At 41.5% G+C, this 20604-nt stretch overlaps 1 protein-coding gene across 1 annotated transcript in view; it reads right to left on the bottom strand.

Moving 5' to 3' along the window:
* The window catches only part of LOC145354408 (zinc finger protein Pegasus-like), a 35450-nt gene extending 22765 nt beyond the window's left edge, over positions 1-12685 (bottom strand). The window contains exon 1 of the mRNA XM_080205688.1: positions 12497-12685. The gene's annotated coding sequence lies outside the window, so the exon portion shown is untranslated. The remainder of the gene's footprint in view (positions 1-12496) is intronic.
* Positions 12686-20604: the final 7919 nt, after the last annotated feature.

Below are 20604 nucleotides of genomic sequence, written 5' to 3'. Positions count from 1 at the left end.
AAGCCTTTCATTGATTACGTTCTCTGTGGCCTGTCTGGTTCTGTTTTTTCCCATTATGCAGGCACCCTTGGCCGGAAGCTTACAAGACATCCAAAACTATTGTGATTATATTGTGTTTAATAGACAATACCTTCATAACATATATGTAGGAGATGCATCATAATATCTTTGGTTTAAGGCACATCATGGTCCCTATTTTAAACTAACCTACTTTGGTTCAAAAGTCCCTTTAATAAACAGGGGTTCCAACATCCCCTGCTACAGTTCAGAATCATGAGATTTACAGTAAACTGGAGGCCATGTGGCCGATCACGACTATGTACTTTATGAAAACAATCCAAATTTGAACTCATGCCCTTTGTTTTCATATCACTATACACTGTATCCCCATTTACCTCAAATAATTATGTACCGCTTTCTGAAAACGTTTGATGGTCTCGATCCTAATCATACCTACAGGAAAAATTCTGAAACAGTTGCAAGAGGGAGGTCCTGGATTTGCAGAACTCTAACCTACCACTGTTAAGGGAAAAACAATGTTTGGCAGAATTGAGGGACAGAAAAGCTACGGCCTATCTGAATGGCAAAATATGTTGGTAGTGACCTAGATGAAGGATTTGGGAATGTGAAGAGTCACATTATTAGTAGCACTGGTGTGCAAGTTTTTCAAAGATTTCTGGAAATATTTTGAGATTGCTTCATGGGTATGGGTCTATCTGTCTCTCACAGCCATAACTGATTAGGAGGTTTACTTTTTATAGCAATTAACAAGACACACATGAAGATTATTTTTTGCTTGCCTAAACTTTCAAAATTCAAGTAATTTGTTGTTTTAATTTGAGGTGCCATATAACAATCAAAAACACTTTTTCTGCATCTCTCAGTCTCTCAATTCAACGTGTTTTCTGTGGTTAAAAAAAGGATACAGTTTTGCAAGAAGTTTAATGACCTCAAGTAAACGGTTATGGTCACAATGTATTTTAAAATTCTGTATCCCACCTTATGCACCACAAGCTCCAGACACTACTTCATTTACCATAACCTCACTCATCTACTAATAATATACTTGACATTCATATGCTTCATGATATTTATGACATCCACATCATCCAAATTGAATACTTTGCTGTTTCATGCTAGAAGGTGGCACACAACCAGGGGCATCAGGAACAAATCAGAGGGGCACAATCACTGAAAAGTGCAACTGGGATTCGCAGTGGAGGAACACCAAAAGGATAGTGAAGATGTTGAAACACTGTAACTTGACTTCAATGTCAGAGACTCAGAGAAGTCCAGTACCGATTTGGCACAAGGTTTATCACAAAGCTTGGAGTCCATCCTCCTCAACATGGAAATGGTGGCCAACTGCATTCATACACCTGTAGACTTGATCATGATTCAGTGTGTGATGGCCAACATCACAAGACTATAATCTGTGACTTTGATGAGAGCAGTTTCCAATGGCCAGCTGCTGTCACGAAAGGTCTGAATTTTGCCATTAAAGCTATGGATTACAGCACACAAAAGGAAATGGCACAATGTTAACAACAGTGTCATAAAGTCATAGAGTATTACATCACAGAAAAGAGGCCCTTCATGTCTGTGCCAGTCGTCAAGTACCTATCTATTCTAATGCTATTTGCCAGCTCTTGGTCCATGTCTTTGTACGCAATGAGGCAGAATTTTCCCAAAATATTTCTAAGTGCCATAACAGCATGAAAACAGGGGAGCTCTGCTTTGGTCTCTTGGGCACTCTCCATATTGCAATCTTTCTACACAGTGCAATGAAAGAGCCTCATGTGAATCATGCCACCATGGAATCTAAAGATGCATGACATGCTGCAGCTGTATGCTGTTAACAAGGGGGAACTGCTTTTAAACACAAATGATACACACAGTCATGTCAGAAAGATGACACTTTGTAGAGCAGCTTCACAATTTACAGAGGGACAGTTGGGGAGGCCAGAGGGTGCCGTGGAGGAGAGGAGAGCCATCACTTTCCCCTGAGACTGTCAGCGACCCAAGGCTTGGGCCAGCAATACAGCTTAGAATGCAGTGGCAGTGACTGCCCATGCACTGGCACAGGGTACCAGCGCCCAGTACAAAATAATGAATGACCTTGTTCGGCAGCAAGGGTGAGTGTCCATCCCATCCTGGCATCAATCCTGTCCATCGCACCTGGAATGTCCACATTGACATGACATCCCTGACATCCCGCGCCCTCCCAGCCCCCAAGCTTTCAAACCCTCTCCCCCCCCGACCACACCAACTTCCGTCCTGACAGGAGAAGAAAGCCCAAAATCACCAGCAGCAGGAGAAAACTGGAGGTGGGGTCCCTGAGCTGTGTCTCCTTACTCCATATGAGAAGCGATTTATGGAAGTGTCAGAGAAGGCTGAGAATAGAGCTGTGACCGACAGTCAGATTGGTGTGCACCACAAAGTGAGGAGCGACAACACCTTCATTCATACAACCTATCTCAAGTAAGTTGCTATCTACCCAGATACTTGTGCTTCCATTGCACTGAACCACGTGTCTCATTTTGCAGGAGATGTCCCCAGTGAGGTCTGGCTGTCAGGAATTGGAACCTCCCAACCCACCCCCTTTTGATACCTTAGGGGAAGGCTCATAGGAAAGCACCCAACATTCAACACAGGCATCTATACACCATCCACCACCACAAAAATGGTCACTATGTTAGTGGTGAGGCTTCTGGAGCACTTTTTCTGGTGTGCACCACACAGCCATTGATGTATATCAGGTGGAGGGTTCGGCAGGCAGAAGTCTCCTGAAGCCAAGGAAACAGCTGGCTCCAGGCAGTTGCCGAGCCGCTGAGATCAATTCTCCCAAAGCTGCTGGAGATGCAGCAGAGCCAGGGGTTACAGGAGGGATTGTCAGCAACATTCCAGCAACTGCAAGGCTGTTTGGAGTCAAAATCCACTATCCTCTAAGTGAAAAGACTTTTCCTCAAATCCCCAATTTCCTGCCCCTTAGCATAAATCTATGTCCCCTGGTTATTGACCCCTCTACTGAGGGGAAATGTTTTTCTTATCTACCCTATGACTGTCATAATTCTGTTTACCTCAATCAGATCCTCTCTCAGCCTTCTCTACTCTGAAGAGAACAACCTCAGCCTAACCAGCCTCTATTCTTAGCTGAAACGCTCTAGCCCAGCAACGAACCAGTGAATCCCCTCTGCACCCTTGTAGTGCAATCACATCCTTTCCATAGTGTATAATATAATAACATATTCCTAAAATTTCTGCAGTGCTGCTCCAGAGGAGGTGCAATAGCGCCACAAAGCATAAACCTGTAGTCCTCTCTTAGAACACATCATTTGTCCTCCCACACCTGCTATTCCACCAGTGACCTTGGTAGCACTCAGCCTGCTGAATAGCCTGTAACCAGGCCTTCTAGGGCCAAAGCTGCTCAAGTCATCTTCCAAGGACATTTCCTCCAGTGAAAGTCAGCAGCAGTTTTCCACCAACCATGCTGCAGCTAATAGGATAGCACTGCATGAAGTATGAGAACAGTCAAAGAACATGGAAGTAGACACTAAGCAAATACACAAGTGTGATTATTGACTTTTGTAAGAAATGCAGCCTAAATTAATTTATGTATTTGATTTGGAATACATCCCTTATGGTGGCTTTATTTTTGTATTGGAGCCAAGGGGTGATGGTCAGTGACAGAGGGAAAACAAGCTGTGGGACTGTTGGCATGGCTGTTGTCAAAGTCACAAACCATACCCAGTGCAGCAACTCTTCATCCTTCTCAATATCGCCATAGCCATAGAAACTCATTGAATCCTACAGCGCAGAAGGAGGCCATTCAGCCCATCGAGTCTGCACCAACCACAATTTCACCCAGGCCCTATTCCCATGATCTCATGCATTTACCCTAGCTAGTCTCCCTGACATTAAGGGGCAATTTTAGCATGGCCAATCCACCTAACCCGCATATCTTTGGACTGTGGGGGGAAAAACGCAGCACCTGGAGGATACCCACGCAGATATGGGGAGAACCATACGGACAGACCACAATATCCTCCTCCAACATCTCAATATTGTCATCCAACTGGCTGGACTGCCCTTGCCCATTCTTATCAATTGAAGTGTAGCCAGAGAATCACTTGCAATGGCTTCTCTTCCCATTCCCACACCGTTACTTCTGGTGTCGCCAGGGCCTATCTTTGACCTCTCCTATTACTTTTCTACATGCTTCCCCTCAATAACAACATCCAAAAACATGGCATCAGTTTCTCACCAACACCTCTCTCAATCTCTCCACTGCCTTTAAATTGTCAAACAGTTCAACACCATAAACACAACATCTAATGCTGGATGAACAGAAGTTTCCTCCAACAAAATATTGGGAAAACTGAAACTATTACCTCCGGTCCCTGCTACAAACTGTTCCGAAGCCACCAATTCCATCTCTCTCTCACAACCATTTACAAGCTGAGCCAAACTGTTTACAATATTAGTGTTGTATTTCATCAATAGCTATCCACATTATCACTAAGAACATCCATTTCTACCTCTGTAATACTGCCCAATTCTGCTCCTATCACAGCTCTTCTGCTGGTAAAACCCTGATTTTATTTGTTTTAGATTCAATTAATCCAACACATTCTTGACTGACCATACTTTTTCCGATTTTTTTTCTTGTTGTTCCTGGGTCCTTTTAAACTTTTTTTATGTGGCCGTGCGCACGCGGATAGTAAAGAAGCTGACTCATGTGTGACCTACACAGGAATTTTTGGGGTCCTTAGAGAGAATGTTACTCTTAGTAGTCTACCCTTCGTAATCTTAAGATCATCGGAACCATTGCTACCTATGTCCTGTATTCCTGTACATTCATCACTTCTGTGCTCATTGAGTCACTGGCTCTTGATTAAACAATGCTTTGATTTTAAAATTTAATCATCCTTTTCAAATCCCTCCATGGCCTCAACCATCTTCTTAGTAATCTCCTTTAGCCTCACAATCCTCTGAATTTTCAGTGGTCCTCTAATAAATCCTTTTAAACAGCCTTTGTTTTTAATGGCTCTAACACTGTTGGTTGTCCTATTAGCTGTTAAGGTCCAAAGCTCTTGAATTCCTTCCCTAAATCTCTCTCCTTCTCTTTCCTCCATTTAAGACATTAGTGAAACTTCCCTTTCACCAAGTTTTTAGTCATCTGCCTTAATATCTCCTATATGGCTAGATGATAGATTTTTCTTTACAACACTGCTGTAAAGCACCTTAAGGTGTTTTATTACATTAAAAGTGCTACATAAATAAATTGTTGTTGTGCTTACTAGTATAGTGTCAGACTAGGGGAGTTGATGGTGTAGCAGTATCGTCATGACTAGTAATCCAAAGATCTGGATGCATCTCGCCATGGCTGATGGTGGAATTTAAATTTAATTAAAAATATGGAATTAACAGTCCAACGATGACCGTGAAAATCCCACCTGATTCATTAATGTCCTTTTGCAGAGGAAATCTGGCCTACACATGACTTCATAAGAACATAAGAAATAGGAGCAGAAGTAGGCCATCTAGCCCTTCGAGCCTGCCCCGCCATTCAGTAAGATCATGGCTGATCTGTCGCTGCTCAGTTCCACTTTCCCGCCCTCTCCCCATAACCCTTAATCCCCTCTCTTATCAAAAACCCATCAACCCGCGTCTTAAAAATATTTAGCGAGGCAGCCTCCACCACTTCAACGGGCAGAGAATTCCAGAGATTCACCACCCTTTGAGTGAAGAAGTTCCTCCTCAACTCCGTTCTAAACCGCCCCCCTTTTATCTTGAGGCTGTGCCCCCTAGTCCTACTGTCTTTTTTGAGCGGGAAGAGTCTCTCCACCTCTATCCTATCCATCCCATTCATCATCTTATACGTCTCAATGAGATCTCCCCTCATTCTTCTAAACTCTAACGAGTACAAGCCCAGTTTATTCAGCCTCTCCTCATAGCTCAACCCCCTCAACTCTGGTATCAGCCTAGTAAACCTCCTCTGCACTCCCTCCAAGGCCAAAATATCTTTGTGCAGGTGCGGCGCCCAAAACTGCACACAGTACTCCAGCTGCGGCCTCACCAATGCCCTATACAGCTGCAGCAAGACCTCCCTACTTTTATATTCAATCCCCCTCGATATGAAGGCCAGCGTCCCATTCGCCTTCCTGACCACCTGCTAGCTGGGTTTTTGCGACTCATGCACAAGGACCCCGAGGTCCCTCTGCACCGTCGCCTGCTGCAGTTTTTCGTCCCGTAAGTAATAGTCCTTCCTACCATTCTTCCTACCAAAGTGGACCACCTCACACTTGCCAACATTAAATTCCATTTGCCATTTCCTGGCCCATTCGCCCAGCCTATCTAGATCCTTCTGCAGACTCTCCACACCCTCCGCACAATTTGCCGTTCCCCCAATCTTGGTGTCATCAGCAAATTTCGACACCCTACACTCGGTTCCCTCCTCCAGATCATCTATATAAATGGTAAAAAGCTGAGGCCCCAGCACCGACCCCTGGGGCACTCCACTAGTCACCATCCGCCAATCCGAATAGCACCCGTTGACCCCCACTCTCTGCCTCCTATTTGACAACCAATCCTCTATCCACGCTAACACCCTACCCCCAACTCCATGTCCCTCGACCTTTTGCAAGATCTACAGCAATGCGGTTGACTCTTAACTACCCTCTTAAGGGCAATTAGAGATGGGGAATAAATGTCCACATACATGAACAAATAAAAAAAAACTAAGTATTTTTTATGGAGAGGCCAGCCACAAAACACTGTCTCGGTTTCCCTCTCCCTTCATCCTTCTCAGCTACTTGCCATATAGCTGCTGGTAAGGGTCATATCAGGCCTGTCATGACAGTTTGCAAAATGCAGCAAACCACAACACATCTTGGACATGTTATGCCAAATATTGCAGGACACTAGCACAGAAACATTGTTTCATTACAATATTACAGTTTTATCATATTTCATGTGGCATAGAGGTGTTCATTTTCTGTGTTCTGCATACATGTGCCAAAGTCATCAGCCATGTAGCCAGCAGATAAACCTCGTTGCCTAGTAGCTACCTTTCAGTGATCTGCTACATTGCTACATAACAAGTTCATCATGACTGTCAATGTACCTACATGATTCACGGTTTGTGGTCACCTACTAGCTGATGCTCAGTTCAGGGTTTTCATGCACTGCCTGCGAAGTGCTGTGTTTACAACTTATGGATCTGTCTGCAGGAAGCCAGAAGCACAGAGTTCATTGTCACAGTCACCTTTACAGACTTGACAACACAGTCCTGTCATGCTCTGGGGCTGCAGTTATGGCAGATTTCTGTGAAGACATCCTTACTGAAGCACAGAGATCTCACAGACTGTTTTTTCTCAGAGGTTCATTGGCATAATTGCTCCACACACATCCTGAGTGGATGCAGCCTTCTGCTAACAGTTCTTCTCCCCATTCCTCTCTCTGCAGCTTCTCATGCTATGTGACCTCTGTTTATTCTCCAAGTCATGCTTTATCCCAGTGGAATGCGTGCTTGTGTACTCGTCTCTGGGAACAACAGATTAATGAAGAAGTCCTGAAGTCAATAAAAACTCTTTCAGGTCCTGCCATTTTAGTCTCTGCAAGTTTGTATAGTTATTTGAAGTTGTACAAAGTAGCAAACACCTATGGAGTCCAAGGAACAACCAGAAGCAATTAACCAGCACTTAATTTACATGCAACATGTAAGCAAAATATTGCTGATGCTGGAAATCTGAAATAAAAACAGAAAATGCTGGAAACACTCAACAAGTCTGCCAGTATCTATGGAGAGAAAAACAGAGTTAATGTTTTTTTCTGTTTTTATTCCTAACTTTTAAGTAATTGGTGTTCTCTTTAAATAGCGCTGATGTAAGGGTCCATCCTTCTAGGTGTTAGATACATATTGAGCTGTGTGAGGATTAAAAAGGACATTAGCTGCAGCATTGAACTCCAAAACGGCACAAGTATGTTAATCAGTTTTGTCTGCTGATTAATGTCATGGTCTGTCTGCTCTGAATATTTCTGGTGGCCCTTACTGGGCACACACTGATGCCACAGGGTCTAGTGTGATTTGCCCTAAAAGTGTGAAAGTGTCAGGTCCCAATTTGAAGCTTTAAAGGCATACATAGACAATTTCTGTTTACTGTGTGTGGCTTGTTGAACTGCATTGTCCCTTTAAGATTGATGCACAGCCAAGCAAACATGCATCTAAAATGTTGCTAGTGTTTTTGATTACTATGAAGCACATTCCCAATTGCAGTGCAGCTAAGCATTTTGGAAGAAATATAACTTGTAGCACCCCAAAACAGATGCAATCGATTCCAATTTTTACGCACAAATAGCAAGAGTGAATCATAAGATATTTATAATTCATCCACATGCCAAGAATAGATTCTGTTAGGAGAATGCAGTTTAGCTAGTTGTCATGTTATCAGCAACAGCCTGTGCTGTGGATCGCTGATGCAAGATAGCTGCCCCAAACATTCTTATATTGTCAATTTCGGTGATGAAGGGCACATGTCACAACTGCTGGAAAACTGTCACCAAAATTTACTGGAAACCTAATCTTATAATGCTACAGCAAGGATGTTGGTGAATCAGAAATGGCATAGTCAATGACTATTGAAGAACATTTTGTTTGAAAATAAATGATATTGGTTCTCCCTACTTTTCTTCATAATGACTTTAAAAAAAAAACACAAAACAGAACCAGAGTAAAATGTAAACCTGTAGAAGTTGCACAAATTGATTCAGCTTCAATTAAAAAATAACTTTCTGTAAGGTTTATTCAATCTTTTTTTTTAAGAAGCAAATTTTTACAAACTGATCATCAAATGATGTTCTCTGAAGCTACTTTAAGCCTTAAGTCTGATAAAGGATAATAATTGTACAGCTGTTAGCCAAACTGACTCTGGTGTTTTACGGATTTTGTTTTACTTAAAATATCACAATATTCTTGCTTGTGCAGAATAGGTAGAGAGATTCTTCCCACTTAGAAAGGATAGCAGGACTAGTGGACACAGCCTCAAGGTAAGTGGGGGGGCAGTTTAGATCGGAGTTGAGGAGGAACTTCTTCACTCAATGGGTGGTGAATCTCTGGAATTCTCTGCCCGTTGAAGTGGCGGAGGCTACCTCGCTGAATATATTTAAGTCACGGGTAGATAGGTTTCTGATAGACAGGGGAATTAAGGCTCATGGGGAGAAAGTGGGAAAGTGGAACCGATCCACTTCAGATCAGCCATGATCTTATTGAATGGCGGGGCAGGCTCGAAGGGCTAGATGGCCTACTCCTGCTCCTATTTCTTATGTTCTTATGCTCCAGATACTTAGTTGAAATGAAAACAGCTTTCTGTGCTATGACATTGGTTCAGAGAATGTTGTTCCTTGCACTTTGAAAGGAAACAAATTCTTTAAGACACTGAAAAATTATTTTCAGCATCATTTAGTGAATAACAAGTGACTGTATTTTCAAAAGCAAATCCAAGGTATACATTAAAGTAGCCAGAGTGGAAAATGCAGGTTGCAAAGCAAGTTTTCTTTTCACAGCCTATCTGTAACAGTTGCACATAAAAATGCAAAGTAAATGTGCATATACATCATATTATTGAAGCGTATTTCGACACTTTAGAAGTAATGCAATAATTGTTCAGGAATGTCAGTTTCTCATAACCATTGTCCATATGACCTAGACTGTGTTAGTATAACTTTTCAAAAAGAATCAAAGAAATTGGTATCAGAACTTGAACTAGCATGTGTTACAAGTGTACCTTTCCCAACTTTTGTAGATGATCTACCTCCATTCAAAATGAAAAATGCCGACTGGTATATTTAACATAAACACAGTAAGAAGTCTGACAACACCAAGTTTAAGTCCAACCGATTTATTTGATAAAGTAGTGAGTAGTATAGTAGTGAGTTCACTATCAAATAAATCGGTTGGACTTAAACCTGGTGTTGTCAAACTTCTTACTGTGTTTACCCCAGTCCAACGCCGGCATCTCCACATCATCTTTAGCATAATACAGATGTTTTTGGTCATAGATATGGAAATTCCACTTAAAATATGTTGTTATAGCAGCAATTTCACTTTTTTGTCAATCATTTTCACTGAATCTTAAATGATGTGTTCATGTTTTAAGACATTTAATCAGCATAATGGCTGTTGCAATTGCACTCGTGCTGTACAAAGTTTTAGTAAATCATAATTTTTCTTTTCTCATTCATAGAATGTGGGCATCTCTGGCAAGATCAACATTTTTGCCCATCCCCAAATACCGTTTTACAGAATGGCTTCCTAGGCCATTTCAGAGGGTAATTAAGAGCCAACTGTGGCTTTGGAGTCATGTGTAGGCCAGATCATTGGCAGATTTCCTTCCTAAAGGACATAGTGAATCAAATGGGTTTCTACAACAATCAATCAATGAAGTTGTTATGGTCACCAATATTGAGGCTACCTTTCAATTCCAAATTCATTGAATGAATGTAAACTCCATCTGCTGCTGTGTTGGGATTGAATGTGTTCCCAGGACATTAGCTTGAGCCTCTGAGCTATTAGTCCAATGACAATTATCACTATGCCACCACACCCAATTTTTTATTTAAACAGTTGGTTGACATCTATATCCAAGGTGATTCACATTGCATGCTCTATGCTATAACGCACTTACATATTCCAACACAAGAAGCTAGATTAGTGTTTTCGTCAATGGGTTTTATGAACCAAAGATTCTTCTGGGACAATGTTTTACTGAGGACACATTAATTCATTTGGGGATTGTCCTGGAGATACAGGATCACCTTTTAGTGTTATTCATCACACTGCTAGTAGGTCAGGAGCAGCATTATTTTTGTCCAAGAGACAGAAGTGTGAAAACCTACTTGAGTGGTGATTTGGCAGAGATTTCGATAGGAAGTCAAAACAATGATAAATAACTAAGTATTGTCAACTGGGGCAACTGTGGAACAGAGGTCTAAAGAAAACATAGGGGAAAATAATTGGCGCACATCACTTCTTTTATGATTTCCTTTGTTTTCACCATTCCTATGCCACAGATGGGTTAACAGGAAAATCTGTGCCAAGATAACAGTGACAAACAGATAGTCTGTTTTGCTGCTCAAGTCAGATGGCAGACTTTAAGGACAGGGTCTGTATATATCCTTATTTAAATTTTACTTCCTAACATTCTGTCTCTATCTCAATAAAAAATCTTCTATATCTCCTTATTGCTGCTAAGCTGAAGCTATATTTCTTCACGGAGACAGTCTGTTAAGTGACCACAGGATATAATGTCAGAAACAGATGTAGGTAATTTTGCTCCTTGAACTTGCTCTACTCCTGAATGTGATCATGGCTGATCTTCTAATTCATTTCCACCTTCATGTACTATTCTGATATCCCTCAGCTCCCTTCATATCCAAAAATCTGTCTCGGTCTCATGTACACTCGATGATTGAGCATCTACAGCTCTCTGGGCCATAGATTTCCAAGAATCCACAACTTGAGTGGGAACATTTCTCCTTGTCTCATCCCTTATTCTGAGACTGTCCCCTGGTTTTAGGCATCCCAACAGGGAAGAATTAAATCCTTCCAGCACCTACCCTGTCATGCTCCTTCAGGATTTTGTATGATTCATTAAAATCACCACCAACACCGCCCCCCCCCCCCCCCCAGTTATTTTAATTTGATAACAATCTTCTCATCCCAGAAATGGGTCTAGTGACATTCACTAGCCCTCTTAGGCTAGTAAATGAACTGTAATCAATTCTGAATTACTGTGAAAATAGAGGGGTTTTTTTTAAATCTAAGAAACCAAACTTTAACTCAAAGGGATCATCCTTATAAGGATGAAATTCCAATTTCCTAGTTGTTTCGCAGAAAATATTCCACCATTTCTATCCCCGCTACAATTTGTTTAATTTTCGATGTAGGGCGATTAGTTACACGGTTGACTGCTGGCGAGCCTTAGCTGTAAGCTGACAAAAATCAGTGACCTGCTTCCCAGCGAACGAAAAGCACCCACTACTCAAACTAACCTGCTGGGAAAGGGGGCGGGACCTGAACCCGCCGCCCGACCCCCCCCCGCTCGTGTCCTGGTAGCCGACGCCGATTGGTCAGTGGGGCCAGCTGCCGGCTCCTATGGGGCGAGCCGAGCTATCAATCAGCGGCCAGCCCTCCGAGCAGCAGGTTGGGTTGCACCCGAGCCATGTTATGGGTTTGAAGATGGGAATAGGGAAGGTGGGGGAGTAAAAATTTTAAAGCCCCGGAGTCCCTAAAAGGATTAAGATGAGAAAGAAGCCGAGGCCTTGTTACAGGAGCCACTGCCGGGGGGGGGGGGGGGGTGGGGTTGCGGGAACCGTTAAACCGTCGCGTCGCGCGGCCCACCCCGAACTTCCAATTAAAAAAAAACATCGCCTTTAAAACACCAACTGCCGAGCGTTTCCATATACACACAGTTTTTAATCCTAGCCGTTCACTTACCTGTTAACTGACGTCTATGTGGAAAACACCTTTTCAACAAAGTGACATCCCGGCCGGGCTGGCGGAGATGCAGACGGCCTTTTGAACGCGACCGGCTGCATCATCGACGGCCAGGTATTTTAACGGAATTGCACATTTAAATTCTATTGTGTTTTTTTTCCGCCGAGCGAATCCTCTCGCTGGAAGATTGAAGCCAGCGACCGAACAAAAGCTGAAGTGGGGGGGGGGGGGGTCAGAGTTCGGGGAGGGAGGAATCAGTGCGACGGCTTAACGAGTCCCCACGGAAACTGTCACCCTAGAAACCACAGCGCCAATAGGGTCCAGCAAGCTGCTTGGTGGCAGTGCCTGGCTGGTGATAGATAGAGCCTTTCCATCACCTTGGAGCAGACTTTAGGCGGGGTGAAATACCATAAAGGAAGAGCGTATTTCCTGCACAGCCGAATAGAGGGGTTGGATTATTGGATCTGCTGCACCCAGACTCACGGGCGTAACTTTACTCACGTAGCCTCACTCAACCAGCTCCTAAAATGTGGTGAGGGTTGAAGATACTTTTACCGCTCTGTTGCCCTAGTTTCATAGACAGCACAATGGTTAGCACTGCCTCCTTAACAGTGCCAGGGGTCTGGGTTTGATTCCCTTCTTGGGTCACTGTGCGGAGTCTGCACGGTCTCACCCTGTGTGGGTTTCCTCCTACAGTCTGAAAAATATGCTGGTTAGGTGCCTTTACCACGCTAAACTCTCCCTCAGTATGCTTACTCAAAGATGCCAGAGTGTGGCGACTAGAGGTTTTTTATAGTAACGTCTTTGCAGTGTTAATGTAAGTTTAACTAATAAATATATTTAATGGGTCTGCTGCCTCCCTTGGGCCAGTGTGAGGGCTATCCTAAGCAAATGTTTTAGGAAAGTAGTGGGAAAGTTAGAATATAGTCTCTGTTGGAATCATTGGCATTCATAACAAACGAAGTACATTCTCTGTAAAAGGAAATTTTAGTAATTAAAAAACAGCTTAAATTATAAAAGGCTTTGGAGGTGGTATTCTCAGTGCCCAGTATTATGATCGTGCTAAAGTAATAAAATACTTGGCTGGAGAGGTAATATGGGAGGGATGGATTCAGGTTTCTGAGACATTGGCAGCAGTTAGTTCTGAACAGCAATACCATGCTAAAGCATCACTTGAATAGGGACCAACGTCTTCATGTTACTTCTACTCAATATGACCTGATGAATTGCTGCACACACTTATGTTAATTGTGCAGAGGTCCAGTACATTTAGCAGCACGTAGCTTAGCACATTGAGAAAATTAAGCTAACCATAACGATGAAAAAAAAATGGAAGGATAAGTAGTAAATGGAGTTCCAGAGGCATTCATTAAAAGGCCAGATCCTCAGCCCTCAGTAACCTGTAGAATAAAGAAAAGGATGTTTCCACTTGTGGGGAAACAAACTAAGTAACAGAGGATTCTGTAAAAACTCAGCAAATGGCAGCATCTGTAAGGAGACAAAACAATCTTTATTTTATATTTTTTACTCCATCCTTAAAAGTTACAAAGCCAATGCTCAGAATGGCCTGGAAAGACCCAAATCGATTCTTTGCTCCAAAAACCGAGTTCGAATTGAATCCAATTCAAGGTCCCCATGAGAGAAAAACAAGATCCCAAGCTGACAAGATAAGGCATTGCACATCATTTTGGGCCTGGTCTCCACTTGATCTTAGCTGAAAGCTAAGTTAGATTTTAAAGCGTAGCTGTAAGATTGCAGCAAAATGCAGCAACTTTAAGGAAAAAATGTAGGAATGTCTAGAATAAGACAGATTGTAAACCGCGGAGGGGGTGGGGGGCAGTACTTGCATTGAAGCAATGTGTATGTTTTTTTTAAAGTATTTAAGATGGAGGAGAAAAGTCATAATCTAAAGCTACCAAACTCAACATGGAATCCTGAAGGCTGCTACGTGCCTAACTGGAAGATGAGATAGCGCTCCTCCAGCTTGCATCTTGGCTTCACTTGAGCATTGCAGCAGGTCAAAATAGACGTGCAGGCATGAGTGTAAGGTGTGAAATTAAAATGGCATGCTACAGAATCTTAGAACCCCTACAGTGCAGAAAGAGGCCATTTAGCCTGCACCGACCACAATCCTACCCAGGCCCTACCCCCATATTCCTACCTATTTACCTACACATCTCAGGACACTGAGGGGCAATTTTAACATGGCTAATCAACCTAACCTGAACATCTTTGGACTGTGGGAGGAAACCACAGCACCCAGAGGAAACCCATGCAGTCACAAGGAGAATGTGCAAACTCCACACAGTGATCCAAACCGGAAATTGAACCCAGGTCTCTGGAGCTGTGAAGCAGCAGTGCTAACCGCTGTGTTACCATGCCGCCAACAGAAGATTGGGGTCATGCTTGTGGACTGAGCAAAGATGTTCTGCAAAGCACCAAGTCTGCGATTAATCTTCCCAATTTAGAGGGGACCACATTGGGAGTGACAAATAGACTGAATTGAAGGAAGTGCAAATGACATGCTGCTTAACCTGAAAGAAGTGTTAGGGACCTTGAATGTTAGAAGGTAAAGGGCAGGTGTTACACCTTCTGCAATTACAAGAGAAGGTGCTGAGGGGATGGGGAGTGAACCAGGATTGTTACAAATCACACATTTTAAAATGTGAGGGTATCCCAAAACCCAGAAGGTTAACTTGAACACCAGTTCATAGTGGTGTATGTTTTTTTGGCATTACATGGGGAATGATGTGCAACCCTGTGAGGAAATAGTCCAGTCATTGTTTGAACAATTAATAAAGTTTTTTTTAACCTAAAAGAAAAACAGAAACACATGACAAGGACTATAATACTCTATTATGTTTAAGGATACTGATGGCTATACACAATTTTACATGAAATTATCCCTTTGTCCCTAAAACTGCCTATGTTTTACTTGAACTCAGACATCCCTTTTTCAAATCATCATCTAATATTAAGTACTGTACATGGTACATGGTGAATTCAGTAAGTAATTACCATAACCAAGTAAAGGTGGCCAAACCTGGGAAATGGTCTTCTGTTTCAATTAAGCGGAAGGAATTGGCTGCTTCTCTCAGTAGACTATAGCTGCAGCTGTCAGCGTATCTGATGTTAGCTATCTCTACTTTTTTTCTGTTTGACTTTGTTGGGGTTCTACAGTTATATCTGATCTTTTCCTTTGACTCTATCCCTCTGTGGTGTTGGCTTTTGACAGGTATGTGTGAATTTCCTTATCTCCACTTTGAAGTGACCACTTTTATAACCCCATTGTTTTCTCCAGTCATATATGTAAAATAATTATTTCCCATTTCCCGATAGGCTAATTCGCATCTTATCATTTCTCCAGCTGTCTGCCTTTAAGCAACTTCCTATTTTGACATTTTTAATGTTAATTTTCCCCAATTTTTAACAGGGTATCACATAGTGAAAGGTGCATCCAAAGTGCTGACTGGGGGCAGATGAGGGGAAGATGTGTTTCATAGCAACATCGTGCTGGATATGGGAGAAATGGCTGAGGATGATCCTTGGAATAGGAAGACTAATGAGGTGCAAAGTAAGGACAAGGGGGAACCCTATTCTGGTTCTGGGAGCAAGGGGAAGGGGCAAGAGCAGGCTTATGGGAAATGGGTGCAAACCAGTTGACTGTTCAGTCAACCACAGTTAACCAAGGAAGCCTTGGTTAAGGAATAAAACAGACATGTCACCTTTAAAAATGGTGCTTCTGACATCATCAGAACAGATGCAACTGAGGAAACTTGGAAAATGGGAGTCCTTACAGGAAGCTGGGTGTGAGGAGCTGTAGTCAAGGTAACTCATAGAATCATTAAATCCTACAGTGCAGGAGGCCATTCAGTCTATCATGTCTGCACCAACTAATCCCACCTGGACCCTATCCCATAACTCCATGCAATTATGCTAGCTGGTCCCCCGACACTAAGAGGCAATTTAGCATGACCAATCCACTTACCCTGCACATCTTTGGACTGTGGGAGGAAACCAGAGCACCCGGAATAAATCCACGCTGACACGGAGAATGTGCAAAATCCACACAGTGACTCAAGCCGGGAATCAAACCTGGGTACCTGGCACTGTGAAACAGCAGTGCTAACCACTGTGCCACCATGCCGCTGTGGGACTTGGTGGGTTTGTAATGAATATTGGTGGTCAGTCTATTACCAGAAATGGAGACAAAACATAAGATGATTACTCATAAATCCAATAAAGAACTTTGGAAAATGCTGACGTGAATATCATAGATGCATTTGAGAAGTACATGAGGAAGAAAAAAACTAGAAAGTAGGCTGATTGGGAGAGATGGATTTGGGTGAGCCACACTGGAGTAGAGACACAAAATAAAATAGCCTGCTTCTAATCTGAACAGTTTATTTAAAAAATATATTGACCAATAAAGAAGTGCCAAGGGCAAGTGAATGATGAGCTGGGAAGCAGCTGAAAATCTGTTCTAAAGAGCCATCCAGTGGTCTTGTCATGCAATTGCATTGTGATAGCAATATAGGAAAATTAAATGGGAAATGTGGACCTTGATACTTCTTATGGCAAGTAATGCAGAAAGAGTTCCCAGCGAGTGACACAAAAGTGCACTTTCATTACCATCCTCTCCACTCATTCGTAGTCAAATCCACAATGATTTCTACATGGATTCTAATTTATCCAATTTTTAAAATAATTGCCTCTGGTTGATTCTAATAAGCAATCATCTCCCAGATCTGTTGCCACTTTAGAAGAGAAGATGCATATTTGACAGTATCCATGAGTAGAAGGAATATATCCTATGGCATCTGCTGACTGCCTGCTACATTTTCCTTTTTTTAAAACAGGGAAAAATCAGAAATGTGAAATGTCTTCCTGCATCCCTGCTTTTTAAATCACTACCTAATGGATACTACTTCTTTTGTATGATGGGAAAAGCTTATAATTAGATGTCTAATTTGGCTATCTAATCAATGGCTTCCTGAAATACCAATTAGAGATGCTTGACTAATTAAAAACAAAATTTATGTCGACATTCCAAACACTTGTCCAATATAAAATGCAAACACTATGTAATAGTAGATCAAATGATATTCAGACGTTGACATGAAACAAAAATTCCATACCATCACCAGTCATTTACTTTTATAGGGTAAAACAAAAATTTCATACGGATTTCTACTGAAATGTTTTTCTGGTGCAAGCTACTTTAAATACTCTAGATAGCCTAACAGGAAAAGATTACTATTTTAACAGCTTGTCACAAGACTTCATTTCATACAGAAAATGTGCATGCTTTGTATTCATTTCTGGTGTGAAGCTGAGAAATTAATACTGCTAGGACACAGTCTGAATCCTACTGCCAGTCTAGTCATTTTTGTAGGAGAGCAGTTGAGTCTCCTATTAGGAGATCCAAGTCTTAGGATCGCTACAATTTAAATACATAACTAATTGTTTTAGTCCATTCTTAAATAGCCAGTACATAGAAGTAAATTAACTCAGATTAAAAAAAAAGACTTTGTCCTGTTAATATCCCATAATCTTATCTCAATCTGTTAATGTTTTAGCCTGACCTTACTGGAAGATGTCCTGCAAGTAGACAAAAAAAATGTAGATTCAAGAATGACTAATATTTGAATTTTCTATTAATTCAGTGGAAATTTAGAAAATTCAGTCAAGTTTCACAGTGAACAAAGGAGTAGGAATCAGGCTAATTTTTTGCAAGATACTTGATATTGAAGTGTCTTGTGACATTTGTATTAGGCAAGATAACATTACCACTAATTTGACAGCAGGTTGTCTGGTGTAACTGGTAGGTTTCAAGAACTTCACTCCTGACAGTAAGACAGAATCACAGAATATTAGGTGTAGCTACAACATTGCCTTCATTGGCAACAAGATTCTCTGGTACAATGTATATAATACATTTTTAATAACCCCTGACGTTAAAGTTTTCATCAGCTATGAATCCAAGTATATTCATTCTTTCCAATTTATTTTGTTTACCATCACATTAACAGCAAGGTCTGGGATATAATTAGATAATGAGAGGCCTATATAAAGATTTTAAATCTCAAGAGCTTTAGTGAAGATACAATGGTGATAAACAGTCTATAAATGAGAAGCCATAGATAAAAGATTAAATGTAAATCACTGGAACAGAAGAGAGAGGAACTTATTCAATTGTGCAATTCACTTCCAGGCAAAAGCTGTCAATGTTCAAAATTACACTAAATGGGTTAATGAAAGTTTTCCCCCATTTTGTAACTTCAATGTACTTTTCTAATTTGTTTAACTTGAAGTAATAAACTAGAATTTTGCATATTTGAACTCCTGTTTCAGTGAGGTTTAAATGTGGTTTTAATAAATAATTACAAATCACAAAACTCCGCATCCTTGGTTTCACCCATGCATTTGCTGAACCATCTCTTCTAGCTCACTTGCTGTTTTAAACCATCTGTAAATGGTTAAAATTTTCAATTTTGTAAAAGAACAGTTTGAGTTTAATTAAAAAAAAGTTCTAATTTTGAAAATTTATTGAGTGAGCCTGATGTTAGGATACAGATCAGTAACCCCAAGGTATATTATGAAGTTAGACTAGATCCCAACAATTTGCTATTTTGGCATTGTGAGGACAAGGTGTTTCATTCCAAATAACAAACCCCACTACTGGCTATCCTGTTGACCACATTTGTCTTCCCAGTGCTTTTCTTAAGCCACCAACACTGCAACTTTGTGTCTCCTACATTATTACGATCATCTATCTGAAGCTTTTTATTTCTCTTCCACCCTCGTATGTTCTTACTACTTCAGGATGATTTTTTAATTCTTTATGAATTTTGGTCTTTGCCAGGAAACAGCTGAAGCGTTCAGATATTTCCCCTAGGGAAAAAAGGCAATTTTACCATTCACTGTTTGCAGGTAACATATTGGCATACACCAAGAGAATTCTCTTGGTAAATAAATGATTAAGGGATCAGAACCTCTGGTACATGAAAAGAAGTAAATTTACATGGGGGAAACACTTAAAATATGAATGCTGATAAGTTCTAATTATATAGAAAGACTGGGATCTCCCTGTAATATTCCAAAACACTCGCAGAAATTCCCAATGTGTCTTTACTGTGTTGGTCATTGTGTTCGTATACCACCAGCAACTGACTACAATCAGGAGGACTGAGAGGCAGACCAGGGATTGATCCACAGGATCAGCGAAGCAGGATGTCATACCACCAAGAACAGAATAATTTCAGGTTATTCATTATTCATTTTCAAGTATTCAGAGACCTTTACCCATAATCATCTGACTAGGAGGTTTTAAACAAACAGAACTTGAGTAACAGGAACAAACAACTTCCAAAGTAACTAACAGTATCTTACTTGTGCACTCTGGGAGTAGGCCCCTCAACTTAACATTTTACTCAACCCTTTGGGGGCTCAGACAAACAGGTGTAAGAAAAGTCTCCAGGTTCCCGCAAACCTTCACCACGTTCTCTTCCTCATCAGAGCAGTTCCAGGATTTCAAAATGGCATCCTTCTTCATCCATGGCTCCAATCTTGGAAAACAGGTCAATGAACATTGAACCAGTGTCCATTCTCTTGGACCATTTGTGGGGATCACAGTCTCTTATCCCTTAACCACCTGATAACATCTTTTGAGGGTCAAAAGCTCGGATTACCACAGGTCCGAAGAGAATCTTACCATTTCTGTTCAGTGGTGGCAGGCCTCACATTTAACATTTTTTTTTGCTGTTCTCAGCCAGTGTATTCAGTCACCACCTCTGTGCCAACATGTAGTGAACATCATTCCTACAGGACGTCAGGTTATGTTCAACTCTGTTGTTTAGAACAGCCAAGATGACCACAGATTTATAACCAGCTCACAACACAATCCATTATCAATGAAGTGGAGAAAGCTTAACATCCCCTGACTAGACTGTCGTAAGCACATTTAACATAGGCATTTCAACCTTACTTCCTGTTGGTTGGACACCTAAAGGGGAACTCAGCTGAAGAGAAACACTCACTATTCAATTCTCCACAGTTGTTTTAGCCATCACTTGATGCCCAGAGGGACAGTGCGACTCACTGTGGCA

The sequence above is a fragment of the Carcharhinus amblyrhynchos genome, chromosome 17 (genome assembly GCF_965287045.1).
Source record: "Carcharhinus amblyrhynchos chromosome 17, sCarAmb.v2.hapA, whole genome shotgun sequence".
Classification (NCBI taxonomy): domain Eukaryota; kingdom Metazoa; phylum Chordata; class Chondrichthyes; order Carcharhiniformes; family Carcharhinidae; genus Carcharhinus; species Carcharhinus amblyrhynchos.
The sequence above is the reverse complement of the archived record's forward strand: the minus strand, read 5'-3'. Positions and strand labels throughout refer to the sequence as shown.